This window comes from Alligator mississippiensis, chromosome 4, assembly GCF_030867095.1.
Source record: "Alligator mississippiensis isolate rAllMis1 chromosome 4, rAllMis1, whole genome shotgun sequence".
NCBI classification, from domain to species: Eukaryota; Metazoa; Chordata; order Crocodylia; family Alligatoridae; genus Alligator; species Alligator mississippiensis.
In genome coordinates, this window is record NC_081827.1 from 145,205,051 (window position 1) to 145,217,059 (window position 12,009).

The 12,009-nt window shown below is 47.4% G+C and overlaps 1 long non-coding RNA gene across 2 annotated transcripts; it reads right to left on the minus strand.

Moving 5' to 3' along the window:
* Positions 1–1,015: 1,015 nt before the first annotated feature.
* LOC109283734 (uncharacterized) lies at positions 1,016–11,894 on the minus strand. 2 transcript variants are annotated; one of them, XR_009461882.1, is made up of 4 exons: positions 11,794–11,894; positions 6,354–6,410; positions 6,076–6,146; positions 1,016–2,665 (listed from the first exon to the last, which is right to left on the minus strand). It is a non-coding gene; the product is annotated as an uncharacterized LOC109283734 (long non-coding RNA). The 2 variants fall into 2 exon arrangements; XR_002091003.2 differs by lacking the exon at positions 6,354–6,410.
* Positions 11,895–12,009: the final 115 nt, after the last annotated feature.

Consider the following 12,009-nt stretch of genomic DNA (forward strand, 5'->3'; position numbering starts at 1 on the left):
TTGTAATGAAAGGGTTATATCATTAACAAAGTATTTAAAACTACTTTCAGGAAGGGTTGGTCTGGGCTGGTCATCCCAGTGAGGTGCTGCCAATGTTTTCACAAAGGACTCTCACAAGAACGTATCTCAGAAGGCTCCCCATTGCTATGCAGTCTAAATGCTATGTGCCTTGTAGCCTAACAGCTTCATGTGTACCTGGGGAAAATGACAGTTTCACACCCTGTCTCTCACTTGCCTTTTAGAGAGTGGATTTACAAGGCTGTTGTGAAGATTTCACACCTCAGGAATTTCAAAGATACTTGCTTGCAACAACAGTTCTGACTAATAATGAAACTTCCTGACAAAGGGTGTTTTATCTACCCTGGGGGAATGGGCAGGTGGGATCTGTGCCAGGTGGACTCACTGTATGTTGTGATTCTCACTGCCAGTACTGGGTTTCCAGATCCTTGGAGGAAGGTTCTGTCCTGCTAAAGATTTTTCCACAGAAAATGATTTCCTTTGAGATTTCAAGTTTCTGCCTTCATGACTCTCTTCACATTTCTCTGCCCTTTCATTTTAATCCCAAACTTCCAGTTACAATGGCCAAACTCTAATTCAATGAGGGCCAACCATTTTGGCAGGCATGCCACAAAAATTAGCCCTGTGGCCTGCATGTGCCATTCCAATCCCCTTCCCCTAAGCAATCTGCAGCTCTGCTTTCTGCTCCCTGCCCTATCAGTCACTGAGATGCATGCCCCTGCCTCAGTCTGCTGCATACCACACACACAGGCTGCCCATACCACTTGCGGCATGCATGACAAAGGTTGGTCACCCCTTCTCTAATCGACTTCCAGGAGGAATTCACATAGCCCCCAGGTGTCTGAATCATTAAAACCAGTTGTAATCCACCTTGAGGAGCAACCACCAGACTACAAACACAATTTGGCCCTTTAAGCTCAGTCAGATATTCTGCACTAAATTGTCTGCGTCCACCAATACTTTGTTGCAATCGTAACAAAAAACCAAGGCTGGTGGGTGACTGTTTCACAGGTGAGCTCTTTTTTAGCATTTGTGAACTATCATGAATGAACAGAAATTCCCAGTGTTATTTAGCCAAATACCAAAAAAGTGTACTGTAAATGTAAAGTTCAGGCCATCTGACAAGTATGGTCACCACTGCAAATAGCATGGGGATAACACTGGCCTCTAAATACACTGCTGCTCCATTCTCTCCATGTGGAGTCACTCAGCCATGGCCTCTTCCCTGAGCTCAGGTGCCCGAAGTAGTAGTGCCATTGTAGCTGCAGCAACAGCTTCCCCCATCACTCCACTGCATTTCTCCTCCTTGTAACGCCTTCAGTCTCTGCTTCATTCCACAGGCATCCTGTGGTGCCAAGAGGTGTCAGAGATCTCCACACTTGGCTCAGTGATTGAAAGCGGCATCACCACCTTTTGTTTCACTACCGAGGATCTCTTCTCCCCAGAGCTGAGCATTGTCTGGCTCCAGCGGGACACAGGCCTTCCCCTCAGACACAGCACTGAGACCTTCCAATCACACCAGAGAGGACTGTATGATGACTGGGAAAACGTGCCAGAAGATCAGACTACTTGCCAGGCTTACCAGACAGAAACTGAGGGGTGAATTATGTCTGTCAGGTGGGACACATCACTGTCTACACACCCATAGAGAGGCGTGCCTGGCTTTTGGAAACAACAGGTCAAACCCTTCTCCTCAGTGGTCACATCTACATGAGACACTGCCTGCACAGTAGCTCATTACTACTGTACAGTAGCACTGTGTGGCACAAAGCGAGATACAATACAACTACACAGTAATAACGAGCTACTGTGCAGTTAGCATCACTAAAAAGCCATGTGGAGATGCTACTGTGCAGTAACGCTACTTACTGCGCAGTCATTTAGTACTTGTGTATGCAAGTATGACTGTGCAATAACAGTTGCGTAGTTAGCATCTCATGTAGATGCAGCCAGTGCAGCATTGGACTGTTGCTGCAGGAGCTGAGCACATGGGAAGTTGGAACTTATATAGTGACCAAAGACTAAGTCAGGGTCCAGGTACAGTGGAGTGAATCCAGGGTGACTCCACTGCAGTCAGTGGCCATTTTCGGGTAGAGTCTGCCAGATTTCTCTCAGTTACAGAAGGCCTCACAGTTTAACTGCTAGATTCAATCCCAAATTATAGGGCTACCCTGGCTTGTAGTAAAAGCCTCTTCGTGCGAGTCCAGCTCAGGGAGAGGACTGGGGTCTGGTGGGTTCGAGCAGAGGTCAATAGGAGTCAGGACACCTGGGTTCTATCTGGAAGGCAACTGGGGTCTACTAGGCCACTGTGGGAGCTGAGAGGTAGAACAGAATTCATGACATTTGGGTTTGCATCTCCACGTGCCATTAAGAACATGACCAGTCCAGTATCTGTACCATGAGCTTCTGTGTCATTGTTTTCCCCTCCAAGCCCAGGGGACAAGGTGGGGCTGGTGGCTGGCTTGGGGGCAGTAAGGAGTGTCTAGTATTGGTTCCCTATCTAAATGGAGGGTATTTTCTCATGCACCAGGTGTTACACAGGTCCCAATGCTCTCGGTTGTATCTGGTACAGACGTCCTGATTCCTGGCAAGAAGGTAAGCTGAAGCGTCGTGTCACCTGGATCTCCCAGAGGCAGATGAAGACGACCTGATACAAAAGGGGAAAATAACAGGGAAAGTTCATGTCTTTGGAAAACTTCAATGCCCACCAGGTCAGTACCACAAGATGTGCCCTGGAAGCCAGTAGGGAGTCCCCCAGCCTAGACTCAGTGTAGCGTTTCACCCTCACAATGACAAACAGCAGCTAGGAGGAGCACCTGTGCCAGCTGCCACACGACTCCTCCCTAAGATAGCCACCACAGAGCAGCTGGAAATCAGAGGTAAACAGCCCAGAGCAGGTGGTACCACAGCCCTCTGCTTTTTCCCGGTCTCTGGGGTTTTCTTCTTACTTGCCTCACAAGGAGTAGGTGGAGGGGGAAGGGAAATCATCCCTTCTTAATGAAAGGAGTCCAGGGCTTGTCTGGTGTTCTGTTCTCAGGGGAGCTAGTTAGAAACATTTTGATTGAAATGAGATTTCAGAATTAAAACATGGGGAATTTTTGACAAAACCCAAAAGAAAAAAAATACTTAAGAAAACAGAAAATTTTTACTTCTGATTTTTTCAGTTTGGAAAATGTCAGAATCATGGTTTGACTTTGGAATTCTAAACATTTATTGCAAATGTTTACTTTATGGGGTTTGAGGTTTTCAAATTATCTTCACATTGCAGCATTTCCTGGCAACATCGGTAGCAATGACACATTTTTCTTAAAGTGTCAAACCATTTAATTGCAACAGAAACAGTAGATACATTAAAAAAATACCAAAATATATATTTTTTAGTCAGCACAAAGTGTCATCTGCCCTCAGTGATTTCAAAATTGAATGTACAGCATATAAAGCCAATACACTGTGTGAGCAGGCATACCTTGTAATGGGTCAGTATCCTAGCACATATTATCCACTATCAGGAGTCACCTATCATGAAAAAGGTAAAAAATATCCAATAATATAAAAACAAGTGGAGTGGTGGGTGGGGGCTCTAAATAAAATTGATGTTCAAATAGATGAATTCCAAAACCAGATTTCCACCAGCAAAATAATTTTCCATGTCATGGGAAAGTTCAAAGATGTTTGTTTTTCATTCTGAAATAAGACGGAAAACCAATTTACAACAGACACAATATTTCCCAAGCACCTTTTCTCTTTCTCAGGACTATGCATCTTCAGGGATCCATAGTCTCTTGAAGAACTGTGGGTAGGTGTGGAGGAGAAACCATCCACTCCACTCTGGGCCTGATGCCTCAGGGTGTGGGACTGTCATGGTTCCTGCTTGCTGAGTGATGTCAAGCTCTGCCTGACTCAGAGCTTGAGTTCAGAGCAGAAAAGATGATCAGCGAGCCAGTGTGACCTGCCACTGCTCCTTGCTAACCTTCCCCTTAGCCTTTGCTTCCTAGCTGAGCTATAGGTTTTTGAGATCCACAACTTTCCAGAATGGGACCCACACAGAGAAATGCTATTTGTTGTTAATAGAAAGGGGTTTTACCCCAGGGGGATGCACCCGATCCAGTAGCACTAGAAAGGAAGTAACTGGACCCAAACGCTGACCAAACAGTACTGCACGAGCCTGGATCATACACTCAATACATGAAGCTTCTGGAGAGTCTCCAGCCAGAGGTTCAGTGACCTGCAGTCCAGAGTCCTGGTGCAGGCCCAGAGGACCCTTGAAAGCCACCCAGTCTGCAAAGAGATATCCACCCAGGATGCTGGTGAGGAGGGTGAAGCCTGGAGTCCAACTAAGGAAATGGACCAACCTCAGGGGCTAATGTTTCCCATGGGAGGGTCTGGAAATTGGCGCTCATCAATAAGGTGATTGAGTATACTTATATCATGACTGTCACAATGTAAAGATAATTTGATCTGTGCTGCTTTGGTCTGAAGTGATAGGAAGGAAGAAGAAACAGAGACCACAGAGTCCTAGGCTCATTCCATTGCAGTCCCTGATTGTGTTGGTTTTCAGGTATTCTGCAGAGTACAGAGATGGCAAAAATCACCTCTCTCAAGCCTTTAGCTAATGGGAGAGAGCTCACCGTGAGCTGCTGTTTTGCAACCCACTTCCCTCCATCACTGAGGGTGACTTGGCTGAAGAGAGATCTTGGGGCTCCTTCTGATACTATCTGTGACACGGTTAGTTACCCAGGAGATTCATACATCTCATGTTTGCTGGGTCCAGGAAACAGAGACTATGGTATATGGTACATGCCGGGTAAAGCATGTGACCCAAAAATCCCCCTTACAGGAAATGACTGAAGCACTACATACAACTGAATAGTGAATTTCTGCTCCTGGACTGGGTGTCCTTACACAGCTAGTCATGATGCTACGGTAGAAGAGCCCCCATGATGAGTGGGTGAGAGGGCACTTCCCTGACCCATCCTCAAGCATCCCTAAAAGGTGGTGGATCTCACATGGGGAAGGGGTTCCTGTCTCAGGAAAGATTCTACATGGAGTTTCAGGGGCATATGACCCTTAAGCAGATAAGTAAACCATTAGGTCTTATGAGTAAGAATACTGATCTGAAATGGCTCACCCTGAGAAACTTCAAAAAAAGGGAAAGAAAAATGCTGTTTTCATCAGATGTTTTTCCATGAAAAACAGAATTTTTCTGGGAAGAAAGCAAAAAAATGAGAACGGTACAATTTCTATGTGGGAATGTTATTGTGATGGCTCATGTAGCCTGACATTGGAGCACAAGAAAATAATGAGAACCCTTAGCTACAACTCATATGCAATGGATGGTCTTTGGCAGAGGACTACTATCAAGAGATGGGATCCATCTGAAAAGAATGGGGAAGAGCATCTTTGGGCATTGTCCAGTCAACTTAGAGGGCTTTAAACTAGGTTACATGAGGGACGGTGATCAAAACCCTTCAGCAACAGAGCATGCAGTCCAGAAGGGAGGGGGCTCAAAGAAGCAGTTCAACTCTGGGAAAGGGCAAGAGAGCTACAGGACTGCAACAAGTGGTACAAAAAGGAAGAGAGGAAGTCAACATGCAAAATACATTCTATACAAATACACAAATGCAAGAAATAGGAGGAATAAACAAGATGAATTGGAAGCTGCAGCCTGTGTAAAGAACTATGATCTGAATGGCATCACCAAGACCTGACGGGAGAGCTCTTATGACTGGACTATCAACATAGAGGGTTGCACTCTGTTTTGGAAGGACAAGGTTGGGAAAATAGGTGGTGGTGTTGCCTGTATGTCAGAAACATGTACACTTGTTCCCTGGTTCAGGAGGAAGAAGGTGGCAAAGCAGAGCATATCTGAGTGAAGATGAAAAGTGAAAGATACAGCACTGATATAAAGTGAGGATTTATTATAGGCCACCTAATAAGGAAAGAGGTGGATGACGCACTCTTTAAGCAGATGACAAATCTATCCAAAAGCTATGGGATGGTACTTGTAACAGGGAGACAAATGACCCTGTTACAAGAGATAATACAAGTAAAACTTACCTGGAGTTGGAGACACCAGGCGCTGACAGTGACATCATCAAGCAGCGTCTTCTGGCAGGAGATTCACACACCTGAAAGAAGACTTTGATTATTGGCCAGAAGAGGAGCTAAGAGGAAGCATTGAAAGATTACCACCCACAAGCCTCTAACCCCGGAAAGGAACAGAGTGTGAGAGAAAGCAACCAAGAAGTTTGAGGCAGCCTGTGTGGAGGCATGGGAACACAGCAGTGACTTGTCAGAATGGACAGCGTGCACCCAGAGACACATATGCAACTTACCTGAGCAAGCAAGAGGTGAGAATGCTCTGGGAGATGGGTGGATGTGGGTCTTGTGAACTACGAGTTGGGATATAAAGAATAGAAAATAAAGATGATGAAATAGTAAGGTGAGATCAGCTGTTGGCAGTTCATCAGTTATAAGGACTGTGAAATATAGACCTTGTTGATTACGAATCTGTATGTGACCACACCGGGTAAATTCTGTAAGACATATTAAGGAACATCATATAAACTGGGCTGTATGATCTGCAATTATCTTCTGTTTGCTTATTAATATATCCATATATTCTCCTATCAAAGGCATGGCAGATGAGTGAATGAACGAAGATAGCCACCAGTTTCCTAGATCCATAAGCAGGAACCTTAAGACATTACTTATCTGCAACAGTAATAATGGGAGACTTCAATTTTTCGGCTATCTGCTGGAAGCACAATGCAGCCAAATATAAAATGTCAAGCTGTTTCCTAACTTGTGCGGAGGACAATTTTATCTTCCAGAAAGTGGAGGATACAACTGAGGGATCGTCTATCTTAGATCTTGTCCTGAAAAACTGGTGGAAGATGTGAAGGCAATGGATAACTTGGGAGGAAACGATCATGATATGATACAATTCCAGATCCTGAGACAGGGAAAACATGAGGTCAGCAAAATTAGGATGCTAGATTTCAAAAAGGCAGATTTCATCTGACTCAAGGAGCTACTAGCTATATTTTCATGGGGGGATAGATTGAAGGATAAAGGCACCCAGGAAGGCTGGGAGCTTCTAAGGGGCATAGTATTGGAAGTCCAACAAGAAACTGTCCCAACAGGATGGAAGCAGAAGAAGAAACTATAGGCCTGTTAGTCTTACCTCGGTCCTGGGAAAGCTTTTTGAGAAAATAATCCTGGTGCACGTCCACGAGAGGCCAGCAGGGGAGACTATGCTTAGGGGCAACCGACATGGGTTTGTTAGAGGCAGGTCCTGTCAGACCAACCTGGTGGCCTTCTACGACCAGGTCACAAAAGCCTTGGACGCAGGTGTCGCGGTGGACGTTGTCTTTCTGGACTTTAGGAAGGCCTTTGACACAGTCTCTCGCCCCATTCTCATTAAAAAACTAGGAGACTGTGGTGTTGGTGCCTACACAGTCAGATGGGTCACTAACTGGCTGGAGGGCTGCACCCAGAGAGTGGTGGTGGACTGGTCATTTTCGACCTGGAGGGATGTGGGCAGTGGGGTCCCCCAGGCCTTGCTCCTCGGGCCCGCACTGTTCAACATCTTCATCAGCGACTTGGACAAAGGGGTAAAATGAACCCTGTTCAAATTTGCAGATGACACTAAGATGTGGGGAGAAGTGGACATACCAGAAGGGAGAAATAGGCTGCAATCGGACCTAGACAGGTCACAGGGGCAGGATGGGTTTCAATACTGACAAGTGCAAGGTATTGCACCTGCAGAGGAAGAACCAGCAGCACACCTACAGGCTGGGGAACTCCCTTCTCATCAGTGCAGAGGTAGAGAAGGATCTTGGAGTCATTATTGAGGCCAATATGAACATGGGCAGACAGTGTGGGGATGTGGTCAGGAAGGCCAACCATACCTTGTCATGCATCCACAGATGCATCTCAAGCAGGTCCAAGGAGGTGATCCTCCCCCTCTATGCAACACTGGTCAGGCCGCAGTTGGAGTACTGCCTCCAGTTCTGGGCACCGCACTTCAGGAGGGATGTGGACAGCATCAAGAAGGTCCAGAGGAGGGCCACCCGCATGATCAGAAGTCAGCAGGGCAGGCCCTACGAGGAGAGGCTAAGGGACCTGAACCTGTTCAGCCTCCACAAGAGAAGGCCGAGAGGGGATCTAGTGGCCATTTACAAACTAGTCAGGGGGGATCAGCAGGCATTGGGGGAGTCCCTGTTCCCCCGAGCACTCCCAGAAGTGACAAGAAATAACGGTCACAAGCTGGCAGAGGGTAGATTCAGGCTAGATTTCAGGAGGCGCTACTTCATTGTCAGGGCGGCTAGGATCTGGAACCAACTTTCAAGAGAAGTGGTGCTGGCTCCTACCCTGGGAGTCTTTAAAAGGAGGCTGGATAAACACCTGGCTGGGGTAATTTGACCCCAGCATTCTTTCCTGCCATGGCAAGGGGTTGGATTTGATCTGCTCAGGTCCCTTCCGACCCTACCAACTATGAAACTATGAAACTATAAAAATGGTAGAAGACCAATGTGGCTACACAAGGAGCTTCTGAAATGCCTCAAATGCAGAAGGAAAGCATACAGGCAATGGAAGAATGGGCAGGTCACCAAGGAAGCATACCAAGAAATAGTAATAACCTGTAGGGACACAATCAGGAAGGCAAAGATAAAGAACAATATGCACCTGGCAAAGGAGGTTAAGGACAACAACAAGAAGCTCTATAAGTGTATTGGCCAGAAAAGGAGGACCAAGGAAGCTGTGGGTCCTCAGTTAAGCCAGGGGGAACTCCTAACTAAAGATGCAAAGGTGGAGCTACTCAACCGCTACTTTGCCTCAGTCTTCACAAAAAAATAAGCTGCAGCTGAACACCTAATAGGGATTATCTGAATAAGGAAGGGAGTAAGCTGAGAAAGGAGATAATAAAAGAGACTGTCAGAGGGCTTTTGTTGGGTCTGAATGAATTTAATTCAGCAGAGTCATATGAGCTTTATCCCAGGTTCCCGAAGGAAATGACAGAGGAAATCTCAGAGCCCTTGACAATGATTTTCATGAAGCCGTGGCAGACAAACCAGGTATCAGAGGACTAGAAAAGAGCCAATGTAGCGCCCCTCTGTAAAAAAAGGAAAAGAGGAGGATCCCGGGAACTACAGGCCTCACCTCAATACCTAGGAAGTTATGGGAACATGTCCTAAGGAAGTCCATTTGCAAACATTTGGAGGAGGAAAAGCTGACCACAAGCAGCCAGCGTGGATTTATGAAAATTAAAGCATGTCAAAGAAACATGATTTTCTTCTTCGACAAAGTAACTACTTGTGTGGATGAAGGGAATATTGTGGATATAGCATATCCGGACTTCAGCAAAGCTTCTTACCCGGTCCCACATGTTCTTCAAAAAAACAAATTGAAGAAATGTGGGCTGGACAAAACTACTATAAGGTGGATAGGTAACTGGCTCAATAGCCATAAGCAAATGGAAAATATTAACAGGTCCATGTCAGAATGGCATAAGTTTTTGAGTGGAGTCACATAAGGGTCTGTCCTGCCACAGTGCTGTTCAACCTAGATGCTGGCATAGAAAGCTTCTTGAGCAAGTTTGCAGATGACATGAAACTGGGAAGGACTGCAAACACATTGGAGGATACAAGTGCAATTCAGAAAGATCTCAACAAATTGGAAAGTTGGACAAGAGCTAAGAGGATAAAGTTCAATGTGGACAATGCAAGATGCAGCCTCTCAGGAGGAATAATCAAAAACACAAATATAAAATGGGGGACACCTGGCTGGATGGCAGCATTAGGGAAAAGGATTTGGAGTCTTGGTAAACCACAGGCTCAATATGGGTTTGCAGTGTGATGCAGCTACACAAAAGGCACATGTGGTTTTGAGATATATCAACAGAAGCATTACGTGTAAGATATGGGAGGCAATAATGTCTCTCTACTCAGCACTGGTTAGGCCTCATCTGGAGTAGCATGTGCAGTTCTGGGCTTCCCATTGTATGTAAAACAGATGTGGAGAAGCTAGAGAGGGTCCAGAGGTGGGCAACAAAGATGATTAAGGGCTTGGAAAGCAAGTTTATGAGGAGAGGCTGAAGGAGCTGGGCACATTCCACTTATGGGAAAGGCACTTAAGAGGGAACAGGATGTCAGTCTTCAAACAGTTGAAGGGATGCCATAAAGGGCGAAAACACCTTTTCTCTCTTGCTGCAGACAGGAAGATGTGGACCAATTACTTGAAGTTGCAGCAAAGTAAATTTAGATTGGATATCCAGAAAAAACTTCTTCACTGTGAGGATAGTGAGGCAGTGGAATAGACTGCCTAGGAAAGATGCAGATTCTCCATCACTGGAGGTGTTCAAGAAGAGGTTGGACAGCCACTGGTCAGGGACAATGTAGGTGTAGCTAGGCCTACAGTCTGCTATGGATATTTCCCATGCTTCTGGGCTGGTTGCTGCCCCCCCCCCCCCCCCATATTTGTTAGAACATTTTTAAGCCTTCATAGTTTCATAGTTGGTAGGGTCGTAAGGGACCTGAGCAGATCATCTAGTCCAACCCCCTTACCATGGCAGGAAAGAGAACTGGGGTCAAATGAGAGGCATTGGGTGTTGGCTACAGCCAAGGCTGGGGACTTTGACTGGAGTATGCCGGTGCTCCTGCTGGGACCAGAGCTGTAGGTTCCTGGACAGAGCAGTGACAATACTTATGGGGTACACGGGGGTGCATGTGCACCCCCCTGAGATTGCTGGTGCACCAGTTGTCAGGCTGCACTCCGTTTAGGCGACGGGCACGAGGGCAGGCAGGAGTGCTGGTGCCCCCCTGAGAACGCCGGCTGGGGATCGGGGCTGCCAGCTAAAGTGGCCACAGGACTTCTGGAAAGGGCGCAGCCACTCTTTGGTGAGTAAGATCGCCGCAGCCCCCACCCCAACTCAAGAGGCACCAATCGCCCCTGGGATAGAGGGTCTTGCCCCTCTGCTCGGGGTCAGACTGATCGCCATATTTGGGGTCAGTCTGCATCTCCTGTTCAACTTGGCATCTCCTGCTCATTCTTGGATTCAAAAATAGAAAGCCTCCACTGAAGTGGCATAACTGATGTGTTTAGAGGGTGCTTAAGGCATTTTAACGCCCCTTCACTAAAAACCGCTCTCATTTGAAGCACCTTTATGACAGTTTTAAGGTAACCTGTGCCAAAGCCCTAAATCTTTGGCCCAGAGCGGTGGTCAGTGCCTGCCTGCAAGCGCATATGCAAAGCAATGTGGAACTTGGCAGACAGCGCTGAGCACCAAAAGGGACTCATTGGCAGCAGCTTGTGATCTACGTCACCTGATCAAGATGCAAAGGGGAATATGGGGCAACTGGTGCCAATGGTGAGAACTGCCTTCCTGGCATCGTGCCATCTAACAGCAGAGATGGGGTGGCAGAACAAAAGCGCAGCAATGATACTGACAGGGCCTTTCAAAGGGAGCCTCAGGACACCAGGCTGACAGGATGGGGCCGAGAACAAGCTGGGCCAGCCCCTGCCCAGCACCCAGCAGACCAAAGCAGAGCACCAAAGAGGGGAGACTAACCGCGGGTTTTATGTGGTTTATTTAACAGGCAGGGAGCAGCTGAAGGCCTGCCCTGCTGGGTATTCCTGGGCTTTGGGGTACACAGGGCCCTGCTGGCCTGTGGGGCCTCACAGCAGACTCGCTCAGGCTGGGGGGTACCGTTCCTATGCACAAGGCCGGTGAGACAGCGCCCGGCTACCCCAGCGCGCCCTGAGCGCACAGACCTGCCGGGAGCGCTCCAAAGCGCGTCAGCACCTGCGCGGCGGCCGGGAGCGGGCTTCGCGTCCGCACTGCAGCCTCTCTCTGACACAGGAGCAACAGCGACTATCCTGAGGGGCAGGGCCTCCACAGCCCCACCTATACGGGGAGCCCCGCCCCCGCTCTTCCCGAGTGACGTGGCAGTCGGAAGGGCCTGATGATCATGTGACACACCGACAGCG